This window comes from Haliotis rubra, unplaced genomic scaffold (assembly GCF_003918875.1).
Source record: "Haliotis rubra isolate DU_JTF1 unplaced genomic scaffold, ASM391887v1 Scf519, whole genome shotgun sequence".
In the NCBI taxonomy this organism is placed as follows: domain Eukaryota; kingdom Metazoa; phylum Mollusca; class Gastropoda; order Lepetellida; family Haliotidae; genus Haliotis; species Haliotis rubra.
In genome coordinates, this window is record NW_025767212.1 from 371,042 (window position 1) to 398,182 (window position 27,141).

The window sequence follows — 27,141 nt, forward strand, 5'->3', positions numbered from 1 at the left end:
AGTTTAAATCAATTTTGTTCAACGTTGACCGTGATACGTCACAAATAACGTGATTAATTGTCTAACGGGTATCTTCTTATAGGTAACAAACACCATCGGTGCTATGTTTTACCATTCTGATATCCCAATTAATCTCCACCGTCTCAGACTTTAAATCAATTTCCTGTATTTTCTATCGATTTTATTGAAAAATCAAAATTAGCTCTAGCATTTCAATTATTTACTGTCAATTTCAAACGTTTAAAAGTGATCATAAGCAAGAGTTCATTGAAGATGATCTTTAATGTTAGAATCCGTATAAGAAAGGGTAAAAAACTAGATAAAACCAGCCAACAATGTGTTAATGTCATCAGACATGATAAATATTTGTTCTGGCTTTTCAGCACTATTCCTTCTGATCTCGGGCTAATTGTCACCACTGGGACCTTACACGTCAAAAATAACCCGCTCCTCAGTAGAGCGTTGGCGATAATTAGCCCGCTGTGGTGTATTAACGAATGTTTTCAACCTTCTAATCAAGGCTTAATGACGGCTAAACGTCCAGTTACGACCGTTGAGCCTCGCTCTGGGAGTGTCACGTGATGACGGATGACTTTGTCGCGAAGAAGCGCCACCTGACGTCGCCGGGTCATGTGACCGGAGACATATGATAAACGTCTCATAATACCGAGCGAATTAATTGGCTTTTCTGGAGAACGTGAGGTAGCCAGAACGCTGCTTTTTCAACTCAGGGGCAGCATATTGATGTTTTGTGCTTGCAATTTGTCTGCAGTTTTAATATTGAATTTTTTTAATGATTTTTTTATGGCATGAATACTGATGTTAAGTTCAAATTTGACCAAGTAATTTTAATTCATATTTCAAAATGATTAGTAATGTTTGAAATTTTTGAAGTAATTAATAAGCGTGTTATGTATGTGACAGAGATACGGATGTCATATTTGTTTTATTAATAATTATATATGTAATGTGTTATTTAAATTACAAAATACTCACACACACACTCCGCATATTCGCATAATTGAATTTTTATCCTTGAAAGTATTTTCGTGTCGCTGATATTTTGTTTTTAACCGATTTGATGACATACATTTTCACCATATGACTTTTGGACCATTTCGAGTTAACCGAACCATAACACGTTGTGTGTTTAGAACATGCACTGTGTTGTGTAACGCCACAGTCATCAATATTTCAGTTATATTACTCCGGTATGCAAATAATCGTGTTTGGACCAGACACTAAAGTGACTGACATAAGCATCGATCTACGCAATTGGGGATGACCTACAACGCCCACCAGATCCCGTTACTCGCCTCTCACGATAGGCATGGATCTAACCCGGATCTTCACGGGTTTCATACCTGTAGATCTCTTAAGGTTCAGGTGGGGTAGCCTAGTGGTTAAAGCGTTGGCTCGTCACGCCGAAGACCCGGGTTCGATTCCCCACACGGGCACAATGTGTGAAGCCCATTTCTGGTGTCCCCCGCCGTGATAATGCTGGAATATTGCTAAAAGCGGCGTAAAACTAAACTCAGCCAGCCAGCTTAAGGTTCAGCGGTATAGGCTTTTACTCAAAGTGGTTGCTCGGCCTGGATTCGATCACCACATGGTGACAATGTTAGGAGCCATTTTTCTCCGGGATATTGATGGAATATTGCTGAAAGCGGCATAAAACAAGACTCACTCACATACTAATTTCGATTGTTATCAACACATGTCACACACAATACACTGTTATGTTTTTCGCAACTACTTATGAGGGACTGCGAAAATAATTCCATGTCAATAACACCCGATGATATCACTTTTAATGATAAGTATTCTAGTTCGATTCCTCATGGGTACAACGTGTGAGAATACTTATGTACGACCCGTTCACCTCGCTGGTGCGACAGAACTTTTGATATAACCCAGCGTGAAAGGTCAAACTGGGGTCAGATCCCGTCTTTTATCTTGTGGAAACCCACGGGTACGGGTATAGGACCGTCACAACAAGGACCGTACTCAGATCTTGGATCCGAACCTACATTCACAGGACTCAGTAGATTGTGGTGTTTTAGACTACTGAGACACTTGTATACCAGCTGAAAAATTAACCCAGTTCCATCCTTGTTAAAATTTAATAATGAGCAAATCTACAATTTGAGAGACAGAATGCACCACGATGACCTAGCGGGTTCAAAGTTAATTATCTTTCAATGCAAGATGAAGCGACCTTAATGCCAAGGCTTTCACTGTTTGGTATGCTTTCCTCAAAGAGACCAAAGACTTAGCTATTTGAAGTTATGGGTGAGCGACTTTAGTTTTACGCCGCTTTTAGCACTATTCCAGCAATATCACGGCGGGGGACACCGGAAATGGGCTCCACACATTGTACCCATGTGGGGAATCGAACCCGGGCCTAAGGCGTGAAGAGCGAACGCTTGAACCACTAGACTACCCCACCGTTCCTGAAGTTATGGTATTTGGCATGGAATGGTTAGTGATCTGAGTTTTACGCCGAATTTTGCAATATTCCAGCAATATCACAACAGGGGGACTCCAGAAATTGTCTTCACACATTGTACCTATGTTGTGAATCGAACGCGATCGAGCTCTCTTTATCCAGTAGGCAACCCCACCGCCCACATATAAAATATTGTCAGATATATGAGCATTTGTGTTTGTGGTACTCTTTAAGTAACTCCTTGTCCACTAAATAAGTGATTAGCTGAAAGAAAAACACTTCTGTGGAGCAAATCAATATCCGCTCACTGAAAATAATGTCTGTGATATTCCATATCCCCAGAGCATTGGTGATTGAAGCTCGAGCGAAGATCTGCGGGTGTGCTGACCCCTTCTGTGAGGTCTCTTCTCTGTCAACTGAAGGAAAGGATGTTCTTGTACTCCCCCAGGAGGTTCGGTTCCTTTTATAATAATATTCGCCACTGATGTGTATTCAATGAAAAAATAATTGGTGTAAAATGACACATTATTGATCTTGTCATCGAGGATATTGTCAAAAACATATGTCTGACATATGCTCAGCCCTTTTTTTCATTTCAGTAAATGTAATATGTTAAAAAGTCTTCAATGAAATTTAGAAGTGATAAAAAATAAAATGTGGATTACTGGGGCAGAGAAACAACAGACAGCTTACATTAGCCCCATCGTGAACCTGGTGCAGGGAAAATGGCTGTCTCCTGTCATCGATGTTTGTGCAGGTTTCTGTTGTAACCCATGCTGTTAATGATACCCGTGATACAGATCACTGCTTTAGTGGTAACTGATGATACTGATCACTGCTTTAGTGGTAACTGAGGATACTGATGACTGCTTTAGTGGTAACTGATGATACTGATGACTGATTTAGTGGTAACTGATGATATTGATCATTGCTTTAGTGGTAACTGATGATACTGATGACTGCTTTAGTGGTAACTGATGATACTGATGACTGCTTTAGTGGTAACTGATGATACTGATGACTGCTTTAGTGGTAACTGATGATACTGATGACTGCTTTAGTGGTAACTGATGATATGGATGACTGCTTTAGTGGTAACTGATGATATGGATGATACTGCTTTAGTGGTAACTGATGATACTGATCACTGCTGATGATACTGCTTTTGTAAGTGGTAACTGATGATACTGATCACTGCTTTAGTGGTAACTGATGATACTGATCACTGCTTTAGTGGTAACTGATGATACTGATCACTGCTTTAGTGGTAACTGATGATACTGATCACTGCTTTAGTGGTAACTGATGATACTGATGGACCATATGGCTTTAGATTGGTAACTGATGATATACCAATATAAAACTATCCATCAAGACGAATGACTTCAACTTGTTAATGGTAAAGTTATCGTTATGCACCAGCACCAGGCCTTGAATGTTTGAGAAATCTTTGTAGAGAGAACATGCTCGATTATCCTACCTCATGTGGAAATGCTACAACTTATATTGTACATCGGTTGTGAAATGTAGGCACTTCGAGGAAAAAATATTCAAAATATGACTTTGTGTAATTTATACTTCCTTATTATTACTCCTTCAATGTGTAACATTCATGCGTCACCTGATGAGGTAGTAAGAATATTTCCCAAGGACGTCGTGTCCAGCACTGAATAAAGAAGACACTGGAGTATATCCTATATTAATTACTCCTGAGTATATCCTTATTATTACTCCTTCATCATTCACCTGATGAGGTAGTAAGAATATAATTCCGAAACATCGTGGCCCATCCTATTATTACTCCTTCATCATTCTGGTGAGGGTAGTAAGCATATACCCGAAACGTCGTGTCCATAATAATAAAAAAGAAGATTCTTGAGTATATCTCTTATTATTACCCTTCATCATTCATTCCAGCACAATATTAAAGAAGATTCTGAGTATAAAGAAGATCCTTATTATTACTCCTTCCCTGATAGGTAGTAAGAATATACTCCGAAACGTCGTGTCCATCACAATAAAGAAGATTCGGAGTATATCCTTATTATTACTCCTTCATCATTCACCTGATGAGGTAGTAAGAATATACTCCGAAACGTCGTGTCCAGCATAATAAAGAAGATTCGGAGTATATCCTTATTATTACTCCTTCATCATTCACCTGGTGAGGTAGTAAGAATATACTCCGAAACGTCTTGTCCAGCATAATAAAGAAGATTCGGAGTATATCCTTATTATTACTCCTTCATCATTCACCTGATGAGGTAGTAAGAATATACTCCGAAACGTCGTGTCCAGCACAATAAAGAAGATTCGGAGTATATCCTTATTATTACTCCTTCATCATTCACCTGATGAGGTAGTAAGAATATACTCCGAAACGTCGTGTCCAGCACAATAAAGAAGATTCGGAGTATATCCTTATTATTACTCCTTCATCATTCACCTGATGAGGTAGTAAGAATATACTCCCAGAAACGTCATCTTGTCCAGCACAATAAAGAAGATTCGGAGTATATCCTTATTATTACTCCTTCATCATTCACCTGATGAGGTAGTAAGAATATACTCCGAAACGTCGTGTCCAGCACAATAAAGAAGATTCGGAGTATATCCTTATTATTACTCCTTCATCATTCACCTGATGAGGTAGTAAGAATATACTCCCAAACGTCGTGTCCAGCACAATAAAGAAGATTCGGAGTATATCCTTATTATTACTCCTTCATCATTCACCTGATGAGGTAGTAAGAATATACTCCGAAACGTCGTGTCCAGCACAATAAAGAAGATTCGGAGTATATCCTTATTATTACTCCTTCATCATTCACCTGATGAGGTAGTAAGAATATACTCCGAAACGTCGTGTCCAGCATAATAAAGAAGATTCGGAGTATATCCTTATTATTACTCCTTCATCATTCACCTGATGAGGTAGTAAGAATATACTCCCAAACGTCGTGTCCAGCACAATAAAGAAGATTCGGAGTATATCCTTATTATTACTCCTTCATCATTCACCTGGTGAAGGTAGTAAGAATATACTCCGAAACGTCTTGTCCAGCACAATAAAGAAGTTGACATCCATAAAATTCTTGCCTTCAAATATTTCAGTTCCCCACATGACAAATGTACGTCCTGACCCGGACATACGCAGTAGGTAGCGCTTCAAATCCCCCTCCTTAACAATACAGACAAGCTAAACAAAATACACAATCAATAGTTTATTTGTACGGTAGTCCATTATACAAGGCAAAGGGTAACGTGGATGTTTTAGAGAGCCACACTATCAAACCGTGGATGAAAAGTATATATCAAATTGTAGATTGTATAATATAATATAATTTCTTGCTTCTGAATATAAAAGTATGAACTGGAGGTGGGTTTGCATTCACAAACACGTGTTTATGTCAGTTGCAGGTATAAAACTAATACGACATAAAATACTCTGTCGATGTATGCCTTCAAAAGTGTTACATTGTTATATAGAGCGACCTCAGTCTGTTCCATTGCATTAACTAATTCACAGTTGATTCTTATTTGACTCTAAAACACATAGTTGTATGCATCAACACTAGCAACACTGATTAGGAACATTAACTATTAAAGTTTGCTAAGGATGATAATAAAAGTTAAAAAGTTATCCTATAAGTCAAGACTGAATTGATGAGCTCAGTTATTATTATTATTATTATGGACCATAGTCCAGATGGAGTGCCCAGTCATGTTACTATAACTCAGCACATGTTAACAAGTTGCTGGTAGCCCTGGCAACACTACAGTAACTAGGCAATGCTCTGACCGAAGAGTGGAACTCTATAGACGCTCTTTGAAAAGCTTGAGACGACAGTGCCAGGTCAGGTTGATCCCATACATACACAGTAATACTTCAATATATTGTGAAATTTCGTATTGCGTTTTCTTTTTGGCACACGACAACGCAATCTAAATATGCATTCATCCAACATTGTGTTCTGCTAATTCATGCGGTTAGATTCACAAAGCACTACAGATGACGCATCACATTTTCAAGTGGGGATCTGAGCAAACTATGAGTAGTATATTTCAGTCCTATCACAACATGACAAGACAATTATGTTGCTTCTTCGAACGCTCTGTTCTTTCTCTGCTCCCATGACATCTTTTAGTTCAATACAAAACATCCTAATGCACTAGTATGACGTTCTATATTTATTATATACCCTCTTATCTTGCATTATTCTGCTACTTAATAAAACAAATCATTGCGTAGCGGCAGGGGTTTAATACGGAATTTGACGACGTCATCCGTATTGCACCCCTGTATTACTATCCTAAGTTTACTATATAAGTTCTTCTATAATGCTTCTCTCAAGGGTAATACGGTCTGATGCACGCCTCTTTGTAGCAGTGTCACCCGAGCCGGTAAATGTACAAACTATCGTTTTATTTTATTTGAAAAATAGCTACCGATTATATGACATGTAAACAAAATGGCGTCTGCCCTCGACTGGAATTTTTGAATCAGTGAAACATATTCTGACAGGGTTAAAACTGCTATAAAATGGTTCATTATGTTTAAGTTGAGTGTGCAAACGATTCAATGTATAAAATAGTTTGAATAAAGAAGTGAAAGTCGGAAAATAAATCTGTACATAGTAAACTCAAAAACAGCTACTCGAACGGTTTTAGAACTCCGGACATTGCATGAATCATATTATGTTTAGTCATATGATTGTTAGCGAACCTCCAAATAATTGGTACAGAAATGATTTGAGTGTTTTCAACATGTTTAAGTTATACCTAATGATCACTAAAAACTCCTCCCTTGAAATATGATGCTAAGTCCTATTTTAAAGTTTAAAAATTGAAATCTTCAGTAAATAATTTTAAAAATATCATATTGAGATACAAATTTACCTTTTTATATATATTTTCAAAGAGTACACAAGGTACTACCAATAGATGAATTAGAATTGTGAAATAGTGTTATCCGAAGTACTATTTTGGGGTAAGAAGTTAAAAAATTGAAATTTTCAGAGAATATTTAAAAAAAATTCATATTGAGACACAAATGTACTTTTCATGGATATTTTCAAAGAGAACACAAGGTATTACTAATACATGGGTTATAAAAGCCAAAAAGATGTATGCTAAATCCTATTATTGGGTAAAAAATTGAAAAGTTAAAATTTTCAAAGGATAATATTTCAAATCTCATACCCAAGTGTACTTTTAAATGCGTATTTTCAAGAGGACACATGGAACTACTAATACATGGACTGGAAAAGTCATAATTTGAATAAAACCATACATAAAAGACTTTTCAGAGCATATATTTTCTATTTTCAAGGGTAAAATAAACACAACTTCAGGAACATGCAATTTACTTCCTCTTTTTGCCTCATCAAAGTTATGATAAATCTGAAATGGAACTATCCTCTATCAATATGGAGAAGCTGTTATATCTCTAAAACTAACACATATTCATTCATAAACTTTGAACAGAGAGAGAGGTGAGGTGAGGTGAAATTGGGTTTAATGTCGTGCTTGAGAATTTCGGTCATATGACGACGTGCATGCGTGTGTATGTCTATGTGTCTATGTCTATGTCTTGTACTAGCCCAGACTTAAGCTGGTTTTATAGTGCTAGCTCACTGAGATACCATGCCGCAGTGAAACATGAATACCCTACTCAGACACATTATATTGACTCCGAGCCGACCAGTCCTTGTTGTACCCATTAATGCCCCAGGCAGGGACCAACAAGTACCATATTTTAACGTCTTTTGGTATGACGCGGTCGAGGATCGAACCCGCGACCTTCCGCTCTCCGGGCGGACGCTCTAACCACTACACCACGGAGGCGGTCCAGAGAGAGAGAGAGATCAAGTTATAAACTTGAGCCCTGTGCTATTTTAAGATGTTGAAATGTGTATTTATTGTTTCCTTGGCAATACGTTTGACTTTGTCCATGCCAATAGGAGTTCAATTAAGAAAGTAATCGGTGCCTTTGCTCTCCAGGTATTTGTCCATGACACTAGGTTTACGTTTACTAAAAGAAGAGTGTATTTATTTCTAAAGACTGAAATCCACTTCAATATTTTTCTGCTGTAACCTCATGGAACCGATTGAAGTACAGGAGACCAGATTATGCATGACGGAACTTCCATGTCAACATATGGGTGACATTGAATTGTACCTAATTTCATGGCAGTTACCCCCAACGACATGTAATACCATTGGATATATAGTCATCCCTGTGTCAGTCAGAAATCTTTTCGTTTCTTGAGCAAAATTTAAAGATGTTTGATAAACATGCATGCACCACCTACTATTTAAGTATTTGAAATACTTAAAGTATTTGTCCATTAGTCATTTCAGTTTAAAAAATACCAATATTATTAAATTTTTTACTAGCAGTAAAAAGGACAATACTGGTTGTGCTTTCAAAAACTTTCTAGAGCTTTGATCAAGTAGCCCAGCACCCGTGAAGATTTAGTTTAGAATTGATCTTCAGTAACCATGCTTGTCGTAAGAGGCGACTGACGGGATCGGGTGGTCAGGCTCGATGACTTGGTTGACATATATCATCGTATCCCATTTGCGTAGATCGACGTCATGCTGTTGATCACTGGATTGTCTGGTCCAGACTTGATTATTTACAGACGGCCGCCATAGCTGGAATATTGCTGAGTGCAGCGTAAAACTAAACTCACTCACTACAAGTTAATGATTTTTCCAATTTTAAGAAAAACATGTTTTTCAGTAAAAATATGTGTTATATATCAAATTTATGTGAATCAGTTTCAAGTCTTTTCATGAAGATTTCAGTCCGTTTTTTAAATGATTTCAAATCAGATAAAAAAATACCAGTTATACTATAAATATTTGCAAGGGTTCACTCAGTTCTGCTCACATAAGAAGGGTGGTTGGGTAGCCTTGTGGTTAAAGCGTTTCGCTCGTCATGCCGAAGACCCGGGTTCGATTCCCCACATGGGTACAATGTGTGAAACCCATTTCTATTGTCCCCCGCCGTCATATTGCTGGAATATTGCTAAAAGCAGCGTAAAAGCATACTGACTCACTCTGCTCACATAATAATATGTAGTTGCCAGTTAAAGTTAAAAGAAAACAAACATATCAATCACCTTTTGAAATTGTTTTAAAATTAATGGCATAGAAAATATAATTGGTATCATATTTTCCTAATCTATCATTCTGGAATATGTTTCTTCAAGTTCTGTTAAATCTTGATACAGAATGTCCCATTTATCACCAAAGTACGTAGTCTTACACGACCGCAGTGCATATAGTTCTGTGGGCTAATTATGGGTCCTCCTCCTCATCTCTTTTAATTGTAGCTTTTAGCTGTCTCTTTAATCGTTTATCTGTTTGGCTAACTATAGCTAACTCTAGTTAGAGTTTTATAAAAGATATAACCTTTCCTTTCCATTCTGCTACTTCAATCTAGTGTAAACAAAGGGGACATAACTCTCATTTACTTGTTACCAGTGTGCTGGAGTGTCCAAAATCCAAGTTCAAACCTCATGTCATAATATTTTTTTAGTTTTAATTTTCATTATTTACTATTTTGTACACTTCAGTTGTATGATTTGCAAGATTTTATACCATTTTCTGGACTTATTTTCAGATTTAAAATAATAATTGAAAAAGCCACTTAGCATCAACATCCGAGGGAGGACTTTTTATATATTATTTACATAACTATTGCAAACGATATAAACACAAAACCATTTCTGTACCAATTTTTTTTTAGGTTCAGTGATTTTTCCATTAATTTTACTGGACTATTTGGCGGTTACCGTGACTGCGGGTAATATTTTTTCCAGTTGTCACCCTCCTGGGAGGGGTGACACGGAAACTTGTTAACGCGTCATTGACCAATGAAATTAAAGTATTTCACATGAAGGTAAGATACATGGGTATATGATAAAAACGCAGATGAGTAGCCCCTAGTAATACATCAACATTCAGAATACAATACATTTTGTAAATGTCGACAAAGAGGCATTAAACATTGATACCGTCACCACCTCATACGTGTATTTCAATGTCATAATTTGGTTATAACATTGCTACTACTGGTATCATACTCACATATTTATATGCATACCTAATTAACATATGCATATGCATACCGACGATTCCATGTGTATTTATTCAAGACACAACTGCGTGCGTGTGTGTTTATGTTTGTGTAGCTCTGTATTCCTGTTTTGCCTCAGAGAATGCATGTGTAAAAGTGTGTGTGTGTGTGTGTGTGTGTGTGTAATAGTATTTCTGTGCGGCCTAAATACACGGTCTAAATAAACTCGTTGCGTGTGAGTGCATCTATGGATTGCTATGTATTCATGGGCCTCGTTAGATATATGATAAATATATTATGTCAATACTTGTGACTGTGTTCCTGCGCATACTACGACACGTGTCAATATATATTAGTGCGCGCGTATTTGTCGCTACGTATTCCGCATCCTCGTGGCGTACATATGTCAAGGTAAGTGTGTGAATGGATGTGTAGCTACGTATTCCTGTATATCTTTCGGATACAAATTTGAAAAAGGGTACGTGAGGTTAACTATGATTTAGGGTAAAAATGAAAAGCTGAAAGAACTTTGTGATGAGCACACACTGGAACAGTTGACCGAAGCGCTCATAAAAGGTGAAAGAACGGTCCATGTACATGTAGTCAAACCTGATACTAATAACAAACAAAGAAACAAACAAACCGGCAGTAGCTGGCCGAATCATGAATTTCGGTGTAGATATATATTGTGTTTATGTTTTAGATAAAGATCTTCACAATTTCCCACTCTTTCCTATTTCATGCCTATTTCATCTGGTGACCTCGAAAACTTCATTCGATCAGTAATCAAAAAACATTTTTTCATAATGAAAGTGAAAACATGTAGCTGATAAAAACAGCCAGCCACTAGACACTCCAGCTCATTACGTTATAAAAGTGAGTGAATTAAATTTAACATCACATCGGCAACATTGCATCTACAACGTGACTATAAAATGTGTGACTAAATACACCAAAATGCCAGCAAAGAACAGTAAAAAAATAGATCACAACAGATATATTCTGAAACTAGTATGTAACCATACAACTAAATCACTTTACATAAAAATACATGATAATCACAGGCTGTGGATCATCAGCAGCCACATTGGACGCCAAAGAGACGTACAATACTTATGCCTCTTGAATAAGACGATTTATGACACAAAACGGCACAGGTATTCAATGATAACAGACTTTGGCAGGGTTGATAAAATGAACATAATATAGAACAGGTTATTCCGCATGTTAACCGGCACGTCACAATGATATGTCCAAACATCGAGCAATGGAAGAATTCCTTGTGGCGTATCCGAAGGGGATACGCACGGAGGACATGTCGTCCGAAGGGAAAAGGCAGGGAGGACATGGTGTCTGAAGGGCATACGCAGGGAGAACATGGTGTCCGAAGGGGATAAGCACGGAAGACATGTCGTCCGAAGGGAAGAAGCAGGGAGGACATGGTGTCCGAGGGGAAAATGCAGGGAGGACATGGCCTCCAAAGGGAAAACGCAGGGAGGACATGGCGCCGGATGGACAATGCATCGAGGACATGGCATCCGGATAGAAGATACAGGGAGGACATGGCCTCCAAAGGGAAGACACGAGGAGGACATGACGTGCGAAGGGAAGAAGCAGAGAGGACATGGTGTCCGAAGGGAAGATGCAGGCAGCACATGGCGTCCAAAGGGAAGACGCAGGGAGGCCATGGCGCATGCTGTTTAAAGTTAAATATCTAGGACAAATGATTATAAAACAACGGGAAACATTATTCAATACAACATCTATAGCTATGTACAATTTGTGATGTGTGACTCAGCCCGCGTGTATCATTGCACAAGTATATCAATTAAATAATAAAACAAGTGCATAAAACACTATTCCTACAAAATGAATATGTGTCACGTTAAACTATTGTTCGGGAAAGGAACCCAACCACAAAGAAGGTAAAAGAACTGCAAATAAGGTGCTAATGTAAACATGTAATTGTTACATCACTCAAGCACACATACATTTACCTATATCCAGTCCAAATATTTAAACTTTTACGTCAAATTCATCGGAAGTCTTTGTAAAGCTGACATAGACAAACCATAAACATGATTCCATACATATTCAAAATTCAAAAAGCCATATTATACTCAATATAAAGATGAAAGTCTAAGGCATGGTGAATTAACTAGTATAGCATACGACAAGGCTGTTCAGCTGTTCCAGGGCAAATGGCGCAGTTAAACAAACAAACTTTGTTGGTAGACATGAGTACAAATATATACTGACAATAATCTTGGCAACCAGACAATTATATTTTGGCATCTTCAAACATCAGATAAGTTCACGTGACTGACGATTGCAAATCCACTAGTGAGGCTTACACACACAAAAATACAAAGCATCAACGCAAATAACTCTTAATCCAATCTACAAAATCAATCATTTAAACAGCAAGGTCAAACATTATCAAAAGTTCAACTTCTTCACCACCTCTGATAAAGGTACATGCTCGGTCCATTGTGTATCAGAAGTTTTTCATGCCAGCAGCTACATCAGTGGACGGTTGAGTCAGTAGTCCTCTTGAAACTTGTACCTTGTAGGTTGAGGTCCATTGGCAACATGAAACTGTCTATTGCATCCCCAGCAGATCGTCTCTTTCTCGATAGAGACACTGTAGTTGCTTTTGGAGCTCTTTTTTGAGAGCCTGTAAAATCATTAATACAAATAAAATACATAAGACAGTTATCCATATTATAACGTTCCATAAACGAATTAAACGTTTGCAGCTGAACAGCAAAGGAAACGTTAGACGGACTCTTTCCAAGCCTTTTTACATAAGGATGCAAAAATGTAAAATCTCATATTTATATTGAGAGCTGTCAGTTTAAGAGCTGAAGGTGATTTTCCGAGCACAAATTGTTCAGTGGGAACCTCTTCCAGGTAGAATGATTGCTGATGTTGTTCTGAGTCAGAGCACTCACTTGCTGTGTGAGGACGAGTGTGAACTGCAGTTGAGAATGTGCAACAAACACGAGGACATTATACACAACAATGACGAGCGACTAACGGGATCGGGTGGTCAGGCTCGCTGACTGGGTTGACACATGTCATCGTATGCCATCGATCGATGTTCATGCTGTTGATCCCTGAATTGTCTGGTCCAGACTCGATTATTTACAGATCGCCCCCATAAAGCTGGAATTTTGCTGAGTGCGGCGTAAAACAAAACTCACTCACTCACACAACAACACCACTCTAGCAAGTTTAAATTGAATGATTACACCTACTGACATTAACCTTGTTTTGGAAGTTCTTTTGCTGTTCGCTACACCAAGTTCGTTTCATTCACAATAGATATAAAGTAAAAGACTTTAAAAGAAAGACATTTAAGTTAATATGTACACATTAGTTTATGTATCATTGTGTTAAGGAAGGACACTTTTGTAAGTAGGAGTGAAACGGTATACCACGGTTTTAGTAGAACCGCGGTATTTTGCCTTCGGTTAGGTATACTGTAATGCAATCCAAAAATTTGGTATTTTCGATTTTCCTACCGTCATGTTGTTAACCTTTTTAAACCTTTATGAAATCAAACCATTTCGTCCAAAATCTACCTAGGTTTGGCTCTTGTCCATTTACCCCTTTGTTTCTTCGTACATCCTGCTTCATCAACTTATCAAGTTTTGCCTCTTTCTCTGTGATACTCCTCATGATGTTGTCAAGGTTCTTGGGAACCATTGGAGGATTACGTGTGGAAGGACCTCGATCTTTGATTTTGCTTTCTGAAGGCTGAGTGTTGGGAAATTCCTTCATTTCTTCACCTGTAACATCATATGCCTTTGGACCTGACCAGCCAAAACCCAAGACAAAGTACACATTCTTTTGCCATAGGGACCTTTTTCGAATTGGTAGTGATGTTGGGATCGGTACATTGAACATGTTCCCCCCCTGATGATTGCAATTGCATGTTGATTTCTAGTCCATCATTTCGGAGGACACCTTTCAAGCGCTTCAGTTTGTGCAAGGCTGTTGCTGTGCGCCACACTCCATCTCCTTCATTCAAGCCATGTAATTGTTCATAGTAAACTATGCTCTCCATATCTTTTCCGTTTCCAAGAAAAAAATATGTTGTATCTTTTTTCCGGAAATGACGGTGTCCATCTTTTTGTCTGGGATGATTCATGTAAAATGCGTCTTTCCATTCGGTGACTGCCTCCAAAATTCTTGCAGAAGAGCACAGTTGATACATGTGACGATCATCCGTTGGTAGATGAAACAGAACAAGATACAGGAAAGTCTCAAGGTAAGGCCTTGTTGGCTGTTGATTTTTCAAATCATAAAGCTTATTACTCCACTCTACCATCTGTTGGAAACTTGCGCTTGTTTGCTCCCTTTCTGCCATTAAATTGCATGCAATACTCGTGTTCAGAATGGCAACAAAGTCAAAAGCATTAGCTTGAGGTGATTTGACATTTTCCATCATTAACTTGAAGGCACTGTAAAGCTTCAGCTTGTCTGTTGCAATTACCCGGAGAGCGCTTGCTAGTGATGAAACACCTAGCCTACTGGCACGTCTTCTGCGAAATGCCATAGCGTCTTTGTCATTTAAGCCATGGGGAACTGCATCAGTTCCTTCACCAAAGAAACTGTCAAGATTTTCTTTAAAGCTGATAAGAATATCTTTGTTTAGGTGAGAATCCTTTGGCATAATGTCAGCAGATGTCAAACTTTTAAGCTGGTTAAATTCATCATCAAGTCTTCGAAGAGTTTTCGTTGCATCTTCTTGCATCTGTTTCAAACGCTCAATGTCTGCTTCACCGACAAACTGAAATGTGTCAGGAACAAACTTTGCATCAACCAAGAATTTGTGCATGTCCTCCCTCCCTGTGTAGCACTGAAACTCAGGGAAAATATTCAGCAACAGTATGATAACTCTGATCTCTCCGCAGTATCCTGCATTGTTGATAGCTGTGGTTTCATTTTCACTTAGATGCTGCTCTTTTCTGAATATTTCTATGGCTTTGAAGGCAATTCCAATAATATGTTTAGCATCATCCTCATTGAGCTTTTTCATAGCTGATTTTGTGTATTGATCGTATTCAACATAGAGCTGCTCCTTGTAAACCATTGCTAAAGTATCCCAGAGGAAGGAACTTCGGGGCAATTTGTTTGTTGCAATCTTAGCAAAGCGTTCAGCTTGTGTCCAGTTTTTACAATGCATGTAAAATCGAGCAATCTGTTGAGCAATGAGTGCGTCATCAGTCATATCAAATACTTTGATCATGACGTCCACAGTTCCATCAATATCTACACGTTCGCTTGCTTCCAAAACAAACGGTGAAAACTTTCTTTTCTGTCATCTTTAGAGCGACATCGTTTCTTAATGATGTTTTTGATAATGTTCAGTAAACGTTCAGTGTAAGCAGACTGAACGAGAAACACACTGGAAAAGAGTAGCTGGGTCATTATGTCAACAATAGATTCTCCTAGCTTTTCCACAAGCTTCTGAAGAATTGCATATGCAAGGAGGCTATGTATGATACGCAATGTCTGTTCTTTTGCCCCTGGCCAGCTGAGCGTGATGATTTATTTAGGAGCACCCTCAATGATGAACTTAGGCATGTCTCCCAACCTTTCTGCCTTGCATAGATGCGTTGATGTCCTGTACGGATTAGCATGCCACACCTTGTTTGCATTAGTGGATCAAAGCAGGCCACTGGAATCTGGCTGAAGTCAACATCAAATGCATTTATCAGAGCAAGGTATTTTAGGACCTTTGCTCTTTTTCATCTGTGATGTCATTGACAAGTGTGCCAACAGTTCTTTGAATATAATCACCGTTGAATCCTTCCTTCAGGATGTTAAAGGATATCAAGAGTTTTGGGTCAACTTTCTTGTCATCTTTAAACCTCTTTTCAAGAGCAGTATTTTTCATTTCAAACCAGGCAAGCTCCTTTTTGGTCAGTTCATGCTTTAGTAGTACTTTCCGGCTGTCACACTGTATTGGCAAGTCAGCTCTTCGTTGGCAAACAAGAAGAACGCAGAAAACGGACAGAATACCATCAGATGATCTTGCCGCGATACGAGCTTTATCCTCTAGAACAGAATAGAGAAGGCTCAACTTTTCATCATCATGGTTGTCAATCAAAACCAGTGGGGGTTTGGGAGTATCAGGATCCTCGTAGCCTCTCAGAGTTGCTATTTGTACAGGTGTCTGGTCATTGATTTGCTTCACTTCACAGCATCTGTATCTGTCCTTCAAATCCCAAAGGATCTGGCGAGCTGTTGTGGTACCTCCTGACCCCGGCTGATGTACCAGTGTCACCACGGCTACTTTGTTGTCGGTTTCTTTAGTAGCAGTAAGGGCGTCTGTTATTTGATTCAACAGATTTTCATGGCAAGCTCTCTTAAGGACATGATCTCCAGAAAACCAAAAATTCCACCAGTCTACTTCACCTCCCTTGAAAAAGGTCTCTTCTACTTCACGTCTTTTAGCTTCTTTCATTTTGCCGTCATTTGCAATGTCACTGTCACTACACTGCTCTGCGCTGAGGATGTCCAAATCGCACATATCCTCCTTCATCCTTTGCCGCAGAGAGCAATACATGCCCTTTGATGTAGGTAAAAGGCATGCAGATGGTTTTCCCAAATTTGTGACTTGACAGATGGCATCGTTCAGATGATTCCAAGGAATACCAATAACGCATCTCTCTTGGAGTAATACCGTATCAGCACAATGGCGAGCAATCATCTGTTCTTTCCAAAGATCAGCAATAGTGTCATTTTCAGCCAGTATTATCCACTGGTCTTGGAATTTTGTAAAGATCTCATCCGCTGCCTCCAGCATAACCTCATAATTTGAAGAGAAAAGAAAGACTACCACCAGTGCTCTTCCTTGGGGTATGCTATCATAATAATATTGTATGGCTCCTCTAAATCCTTCAATGCGCTTTTGTTTCCACTCAAATGGTCCCATTGCATGCTGCCCCAGACATTCATAGCCGTTACAAAATGTCCACGTTTTCATGGAAGACGTTTGAAGATTCTCCAAAAATGCAGCGTGATTTTCACCTCCATTCTTATCAAAGTTGTCTGTTGTTAAGACCTGCAAAACTCTTTCTTCGTTCATCACATAATGATATAAGCCTTTAGTATCACTTTCAGGTCCAAAGTCAAAGACTGCTGTTGCATCTATGTCTTTGACGAATGATAGATTTTCTTCTATGAAACCTGCATCCATTTTTTCACCAAGAGGACTAAACAGCAACATAAGATAAACATCATCTTCTAGGATTTCAGATCCGCCAGTAAACAGGTTGAGAAACTTACTTCTGAGGTTTGGGGTACGTTCAGGTGCCTGTGTCTTCTCTTCTTGGACTTGACGTAAAGTTGTTAAATCCCTGACAGTTTTAGATGTGAAGAGTACAAGGTCTCTACCTTCATGCCTTTTATAGCGCCATCTGTATATCGAAACAGTCTCTGTTTATTCTTCTTTCCACTGGGAAATTTTGAGTTGATAAGGAACACTTCATTGTTTACGACATGACTTATTGGAACAACATCTACTTCTATAACATAATGGAGGATGTCAGTGTTACTTTTGTCAACGACTTCTACAAATGTTGGATCTCGTATTACTTGAGCTACAATCTCATGCTGTCTAACTTCAAAGGCAAATTTTATTTTGTTCTTGATTCCACTGAAACATTTTTCCCTGTCAAGGTTGAATCCAACAACTTCTCCAGGATGTAGTTCCAGAGTACCACCTGAACATATACCAAAGTAGATTGTTCCATTTATCCTTTCATTCATACATGCTGCAGCAAATGCAACTGTCACATCTGCCATTTGCTGAATCATGTCTCCTGACTGTTCAATATTAGCAAAATATTTGACCGGCGTCACCATGTTGCCACGGGGCAAGTCAGTGTTCACAACTCTTCCTTTCATATATTTGGCCCATGGTTCTACTGGATGGTCAAACTTCCTTAATGTCTCTTGATACGGGCTTTCTTTTGGCCCGTCTAGTGGCATAATGTCACTTTCGTCCGTGTTCGTGTTTTCAGAGGGAAGAGACTGTGATTTAATGTTTGAAATGAGTAATGACAAGGCACGCCTCTCCCCAAATTTCAAGGAAGGGAACAGTTCATTTATGTCTTTCTCCTCCAGTGAAAGGAATACTTCTCCAGTGATGCATTCGTCTTTGCATGTTGCTGTGACAACGTCCTTCTTGCCAATTGTAGGATGATGGTTGAGGAAACCACAAAGGTCGTCAACTTGCATCAGTTTGACATTTTCTTTGGTCCGCGTCGATATGAGGCCCAGTTCTGGTTCTATAATATGGAAGAATGGTATGTGAGAAAACTTTCTGTATATTTACACATGTTAATGGCGAAAGAGGAATATATAAACTCATGGGCAAAAGAAACTTATCACCTGATGTTGTGGCTCATAAGAAGACACCAAGACATATATGATAGAAATATTGTTTATTATACAAAAATTAACCATTTACCAAACATTAAACAGAATCACCAATGTCCAATCAATAGTAATCTGGTCACGGAATCAAGCACAAGAGACGTTGGTTCAAAATGAAATGTTACCCAATCACAGATCATTCACAAGATGTGTTTCAAGTCACATTATGGAACTGTCCAAGCCTTCAGTAGCGTGTGTGACTACCCCTTGAATCGATACATGCCAAAACACGTCTCCTCATGGAAGACATTAGTTGCCGGATGACGTCAGCAGGAATTCTGTGCCACAGATCCAAGAGAACTTGTTCGAGCTGCTGTCGATTTGCTGGTGGAGGTTGTCGTTGTCTTAACTGTCTATAAAGATGATCCCAGAGATGCTCTATCGGATTCATATACGGAGATCTTGCTGGCCAGGGCAATACGTTGATGTTCAAGTTGTTCAGGTAGTCTTGTACGAGCCTGGCAGTATGCAGACGTGCATTGTCCTGTTGCAAGATAAAACCCATAGGCTGTTGACGCACAAATGGTAACACAACTAGTCTCAAGACTTCGTCTCTGTATCTTTGAACAGTCAAATTTCCATGAAGGATGACAAGTCGTGTTCTCTGCTGACCACAAATCCCGCCCCATACCATGACACCAACTCCACCAAAAGGGTGCACCTCTTGGACACAGCTTGGCGCCAGTCGCTCACCCCTACGTCTGTAAACACGAACTCGCGCATCATTTCGGAACATATTGAAGCGACTCTCGTCTGTAAACAGAACTCTCTCCCAATCACGTCGCTGCCACCGACGTACAGTTCGTGCCCATTGTAACCTGCGTTGACAGTGTTGATGGGTCAAGGCCATTCCACGAAAGGGACGGTGAGCTCTGATGCCAGCCATACGGAGTCGTCGTAGTACGGTTCATCTGCTGATGGGGTGTCCCAAGGCCGTCGCCGCCGTTGACGTCGCCGTGACGAATCTGTTCCGCAGGTGCATTGTCCGGATGTAGCGGTCTTCAGCTGACGTGGTAACCATTGGTCTACCCGTTCTTGGACGGTCTTGTGTCTGGCCTGTCTGTTGGTAACGGCTCAACAATGCAAGTTGCTGATGGTTGCTTGGCTGCAATTGAAGACTCTTGCAATGTGACGTTGTGAGGCCCCCATTTCTGCCATACCAATGGCCTTCTGTCACGTTTGGCTTGTGAAAGTCTCGGCATTTCTGTGATGTTCTTTTTGATACTGCATGGTTGCACTGTTCCACGTCGGTATTTATGCAACAATTGTGCACGGGTATTTTCAGCAAAGTCCATTTATGCTGTTTTAAAAATGTTCATGCCAACACGAAATTCACTTAATCACGGACTTATGCCTTGCTACTCGACCACAGAATGTGTTTTGGCGAATGTTTCTGAAAATATTTAACTTTATGGCAGTATCTGTAATTGCGAAAACGTTGATTTAAAAGTGATAAGTTTCTTTTGCCCGTTAGTTTATATATATATATATATATATATATATATATGTGCGTGAAAGGAATATGTTAAACTTACCATATTTCCTTTTATCAAGTTCAAAATGGACAAAGTAAAAACGAATTTGCAAAGAACACTACTTCATAGACCTGTTTAGTTACAAACTAATGTAAACCATTGTCAGAAGCTGTGACCTTGTCGCTCAGTAGAACGTTGTCCCTATTATGACCTCACAATATGAATATGTAATGACGTCATATGTACCGCTTTACAATCTCCTGAAGAGTAAAGAACGATACATGTTGGAGAAAAAAACGGCATTCTGTTTTATTTAAAAACATACTTCTTGCTCAAACAATTTACACATGTTACTTGCACTGTAAGTGGTAGACAGGAAATAGCAATAAGGGACACTTTACTCAAGTGTTTTGATCAGTGTATTTACGTACTTGTAGGTGTCTGTGAAGGTCTGATTTGTAAGTTTCTAAAATACGGTCTTGGTAGGGTTAAGGAAACTTGAAGAAAGACAGAGCATGATGAACAGGTAAGATGAACATTGTTAAAATGTTTTTGTAAAGTTAATAAAATATTTATATTTCGTAATTATAGGACTTCAACATTGAAAGGATACATTTCCCTTTTTGAAGGCTGTTGCCATGTTACGTCAGTAAATACTTGTGTGATGAACTCCCTCAGCTGTTTGTCATTCCAGTCATAGTTAACTCCTGCCTTCGCCACACATTCCTTGATAACGTCTTTCAGATCAGGAAGGGGACATGTGGAACCTCTTCGGTTGATAAATTTATCAATCAGAGCATCCCTGATGACATCTTCTGTTTGCGGTTGATTAGCTGTGAGCAATGAATAAAATATTGTAGAAAATAAAATACTTAGTAACAACAGGATTACGCTCTCCGGGTTTTTTTTTTTACAGAAAACAACATTTATAACGATGACGTTTGTGGTTTCGTCCTGGACGTCTTACAAAAAGAAACCGGTTTATATCACATTTAGCGACCATAACATTTACCATGTTGGGATTAGAACCATGGGCCTGATCTGATCTGATCCGCGGGCGGACGCACATACCGGACTGCATAGTGAAATAGGGTGCTGAGACTTATTTTGCTCAAATTTGATATGAAAGTGGTCAGCCCCGCGGATGGCGCCAATGTAGCGGCCATAAAATTCCCAAGTCCAGCGCCGGGATTAAATCCATGGACCTTCTGATCCGAGGTCGGACGCTTGGTCCACATGAAAAAGAGGTGACAACATGTGTTTATTGGTTCGAATCCCGGTTCGTCCAGGTTATGCTTACAGGTTTGTGGGTTTCACCAATGTACCAAGTATAAGTGAAATAGAATTCAAAACAGCATTATATCAAACCTAACTACTCTCTCTCTACTGTCTCAAATGTTACTAACATACCGTCAAGTATATGATCAAAAGGAATTTACCTTGCAAATATGCATCGTCATCAGGGGTAGCTGCAAGTTTCTCCTCTATGTGTGGCTGGATTTCCCTTACAACGTCACAGAAACGTTCGTACGCTTTTACGTTTTGTGGCTTATGTTTCAGTGTGAGCAGTAGTTTATCAACCCGTTCACGTTCAGAAGAAATACTTTTGATCTCTTTATACTCGCTGTCGTTGAGTGAGCCATTTTCGAACAGCTTGCTGAGTATGTCACTACCACCGTCCAGGTGAAGCTCATGTTTAAGATAGGTCCAATTCTTTTGTATCCTACGCCAATCCTGGGAATCCATAGTCTCCTGAAATATCACATAAATTGGTTATTCTTGCAAGCAGGTGACAATTAAAGGTAGGATTGATTACTTTTCAACACTCATATGAAAAAGCTGAAACGTTGCTATATTTGAAACAAGAATTCATTTTGTGACATGCAACAGTATATATAACACGACGTAACCCGTAGCACGACGAGGGCTACCTGGTCCATATTCTTTGTGTAACATATTCCAGGAGATAGTTCCAACAGGTCAGACCTAATTACACGATCCGTGAAACTGGTCCAGTCCTTAAAATTCGGTTGTGCTTTCATGTATCGCTAGATTGAATGATTTTATGAAAAAAACTCCTTTAAACCACATATCCACAGGTAACCAAAAGAATCCAAGTATCGCGAGAATGTGAAATCGCGATTTACCTTGGTGTTGCCTGGTAATGTGGTTGTGTCATACCTTTCAGACAACAAATTCATTAGATTATACCTTCTGACATGTTGAATTCTATTTTTGAAGCTGACTTATCCCCTTTGTTTACTTGCTAGCAGACGACATTTTCAGTGATCCTCAGTATGGATGATTTAGAGAAGAGGAAGTTGATTTTAGAGTATTATAACAAGGACATCAGATCAGCTAAAGTGATTTCAAGTAGAACAGGCATCCCTTTGTCCACTGTTTATCGTGTTTGAAAAATATTGCAAATGGATATGGCATTGAGCACCAGGGAGGCGCAGGGAGGCCCAGAAAATTGACTGTCGGTGACAGGAGGTGGCTTGGTATTCTTGTTTCTAAAAACAAACGAAGGAGTTTAGAAAACTTAAGGCTGGATATGATTGATAGAGGAACTGTGGCTGTCTGTAAGGAGACAATTAGAACTGAGCTGCATGCAATGGGTTGGCAGAAAAGTCGAGGAATTCCATCACCGATCAAGTAGTATATACAATGATGGTACTGGACCAAGTCCACCCAAGGGCTCAATTTTAAACATTGAGCCACGCAGACTACTTTCCGCCCTACTTTCCGTACCACTAATTCCATGAAAAGCAGTTGGAATACAAAAACGGGCCTAGACAAGTCTACGACTCCATTCGTCTTTTGCAACCCCAAGCCCACGGCTGTGCATCTGCAAAAATACTAGGCGAGCTGTCGGAGGGTCTGTCTAGAAAACTATACAATCGGGGCAAAACTAGACTATTTGCTGTCGGCTATGGAAACAGTCTGCGTGGTGCCAATTTTTTCCATACCTGTCTTGGTATCGGGTCGAATATGGGGTTTGTGGTTGCTGAAAAAATGGGTAGCCCTAGCGAAAATGAGATTCTTATAAAAGGCCTTGATTTTTCCCGACCGACCCCATGCTCACTTAAAAGTCAATATTTCAGAAACTATTCGACCGATTTTCGTCAAATTTTGCATGCAACTCGATAGTAGTATATACAATGATGGTACGGGATTATGGCCTCCCCAAAATATCGTTCAAAGCATTCACAGGCCTGGTTTCGTACCCAAAATATGACATTATTAGATTGGCCAAGCTATAGACCTGACGTAAATCCAATAGAAAATGTTTGGGGACTTATGAAGGAAAGTGTCAATAAGAAAAATCTGACAAATATTGCTGAAATGAAAGAAGAGGTGGTTCGATATTGGGACAGGATGGACCACGACTTTCTAACTTCTTTGATCAGTAGTATGCCCCTCCGCATTGAAGCCTGCATTGCTGCCCATGGTGACTTGACGAAATACTAACTGTTCACCTGTCTTTGAATCTGGAGTTATGTTCTGCTAATATTCACATTTAATAATTGAGTTATGAGTGAAAAAAATTAAAAATTTTCAATCTTTAAATTCTCAATAATTTCTGTACTTGTATCTATCGTCCTATTGGGATTCTGTGGGAAAAGAACCGAGCCGTCACGGTGGGACACCAGAAATGGGGGACACCAGAAATGGGCTTCACACGCTGTACCCATGTGGGGAATCGAACCCGGGTCGTCTGCTTTAACCACTAGAAAGGCCAGCCCAACGCCTCTCCGTCACAGTGAGACATTTGCAGAGCGACACACTGTTTGTATTACCTTCTTTCCACCGGTCAGTTTTCCTTCATTTGTTTTCAGTCCAGTAAGACATTCATTTATAATAGAACAACGACGCTTTGTATATTGTCCTATGCAATTGTTCATATATGGCTATCATTCTCGCTATAGACATCTACTTCTTGGAAACCATGTTACGCAATCACTAGATTATTTATAACTTACACTGTGTTTGTTCAGCCACAGTGTATAGCATGTACAGACATGAATAGTAATCGTACTAAGGGTGTGCACTTAAGCACTCCTCGCGTTAATTTCGCTTCGGTCTAATAAGGTCTCGCAGCTACCCGACAGAAAATAGAAGCCCGTGCACAACAATCATTCTGATAACAGACCAGATCGATTTTTGACACAATTAGTTTTCTGCCTACTATCGCTGTGAACAAACAAGGAAAAGAAGTCAAACCGTTATACGTCCTTTTAAGCAATAAAACGAAAACGTTTTGAACATATAAAGGAGAGCTAGTTAGCAATTGATACAATCGTTCCTCGAATAATGTTGGAGTTTTGAGTTAACAAAAGAGTGGCAATGGTGTTATACACTCACGGACTAATGATATTATACCGAATTTGTTTTCTTATGTAATTGAAATTGCATGTACTTTCGCGGAATTGAATTACAGCCTCTTTTAACGTGACACATTCCTGCAACAGTTTGTAAAAAGTAATCTAGAATAATTTAGTGTAAGAGTATATCGGTTCAGTGGTTAAGACATTACGACAACAGCACATTATTTGTCTCCAGAAGCAGGATGCCTACGGTATCCGGTATCAGCCGTTTTGTACTATTACACTTGTGTTCATAATGTATACGTTTAATACTATATAAGTGCTTACTAAACGTAATCACAGTTCCTTTTTTAATAAAATGTCGGTACCATAAAATATCTTCCATTGAAATTCAAACATATCTTAATAAGAATCGCGACATAGTATATGGCAAAACAGAACAAAACACAAAACCGACTGAAACTCGATATCGTCATGGCAACATAAAGGTCAGCATTTATACATTGCATAAGAACATTAATGCTTGGAAAATAAGGTAACGACAGAAGAAATATACATGAAGACTTAATGCAGACGCTATAATTTTTTTAAACATGGAATGTGAGTGAGTGAGTTTAGTTTTATGCCTCATTTAGCATTAGCAATATTCCAGCAATATCACGGTGGAGACACCAGAAATGAGCTTCACACATTGTACCCATGTGCGGAATCGAATCCGGGACTTCGGCGTGACGGGCGAACGCTTTAACCACTAGGCTACCCCACCGCCCCTTTTAAACATGGACTACACCTTCAATGAAAGAACAAAACACAAACGTAATTATACTTAGGTTACAATTTACTATCTAAATGCTTGAAGATCACGACGTGATATCGCCTGAATATATAATACTTCTTTGAGTGACATTTTGAGGAGTTGGAAAGAATAATTATGACAAATTTTATGGATGACAACTTTTATTATTTAAGCTCTTATGAACTAAGCGAAGTTGATATCCATACATTTTGCCACTACATAATATTCTTTACAGCGCGACCCTTCATGAATGTTTTATTTTGCGCGGTGACCTATCCCAGCATGTACTATCACAAACGAATCAATTAAAATTAATACGTAATGTTTCGAAATATAGAATTGTACGTGTGTATACGTACTGTCCTCAACACATCTTCAGAGCCCGTATACAACATAACTTCACATAAGCCTGGCCACCACTCGCTGTTTCATCCATTGCCTATGTATTACAATGAAAGAGCGTACCTTGATGTAATCCTTTACTACTTGATATAATCCTACAGATGATTACATTTCATGATAATGAGGCAGATTTGTCAACACCACCTCCTAAATTACGTTGAGGCCCGAACCATTTCAGGGCTTTTCAACTTGCATTCCGACATCACTCCCCTTAATCCTAAACGTAAATTGCCCAATACTTAATTATGATATAAACACGTCACGATAATATATCACGGTATATCAAATGGTATATGAATATGCCATGTAGTTTCACTAGACAATCTAGAAAGCAAAGCCCAGTTGCTTGGTGTACGAGCAGCCATATTGCTTACCTTGCATCCACCCTGCTTGTGAATGTTATGTGGTATCCAAGTAACACCTGAACGTTATGCAACTCTTGTATCGACATTTGTGTTGCGAATCTTCGATCGGCCTACTTTCCAGGAACTGAAACATATTTCTCTGAAAACGTACAAAGGAGAAAGCCATGCATAGTAGTTGCACTTGTATCGATCTTATAAGTCTTTTTTGTAAGGATTGCAATTGAATTTTGCTCTTTCACATTTCTCTGCCACTGAAGTGAATCAGATTGTTCCACGTGTGCGATTCCTTCCTGACACTTCCGATCTGATTCCCCATGTGCGAATGGAAAATGTCTGCCTGCAAAATTTGAATGTATGCCACGTGCGCATTTCTTTAGGATTCAGCAAATACACAATCCATGCATAATAGCATGTAGAAACATGCTATAATTAACATAATTAGATTTTGCCCTAATACAAACCGTCTCATTCAGAAATATACATATTCGTTTGCTGGTTTCAGTTAAATTTTTAGGGTCACTTGGATCCTATAAAAGGTATATGTGAAACGAAAATATCAAATGTTTTGTTTATAGAAAATGTAATTCATATAAATGTATTGATAAACCAAAATATAATTTATGACCCCAGTTTCATAACACCGAGTACCCATTCCACAGGAGAGCAGAGACAACGGTAATTCTGATGAGGAAAGAGTTACCTCCCTTATACCACTTGCTTGTGAAATAGACTATGCTCACAGCATTACATTTTTCACTTGGCAAAGTATGATTAAAAGTGGGA

The 27,141-nt window shown here is 39.0% G+C and overlaps 1 pseudogene; it reads right to left on the reverse strand.

The window, feature by feature from the left end:
• Positions 1–9,575: 9,575 nt before the first annotated feature.
• LOC124292471 lies at positions 9,576–26,449 on the reverse strand (annotated as a pseudogene).
• Between the last annotated feature and the right edge of the window lie 692 nt (positions 26,450–27,141).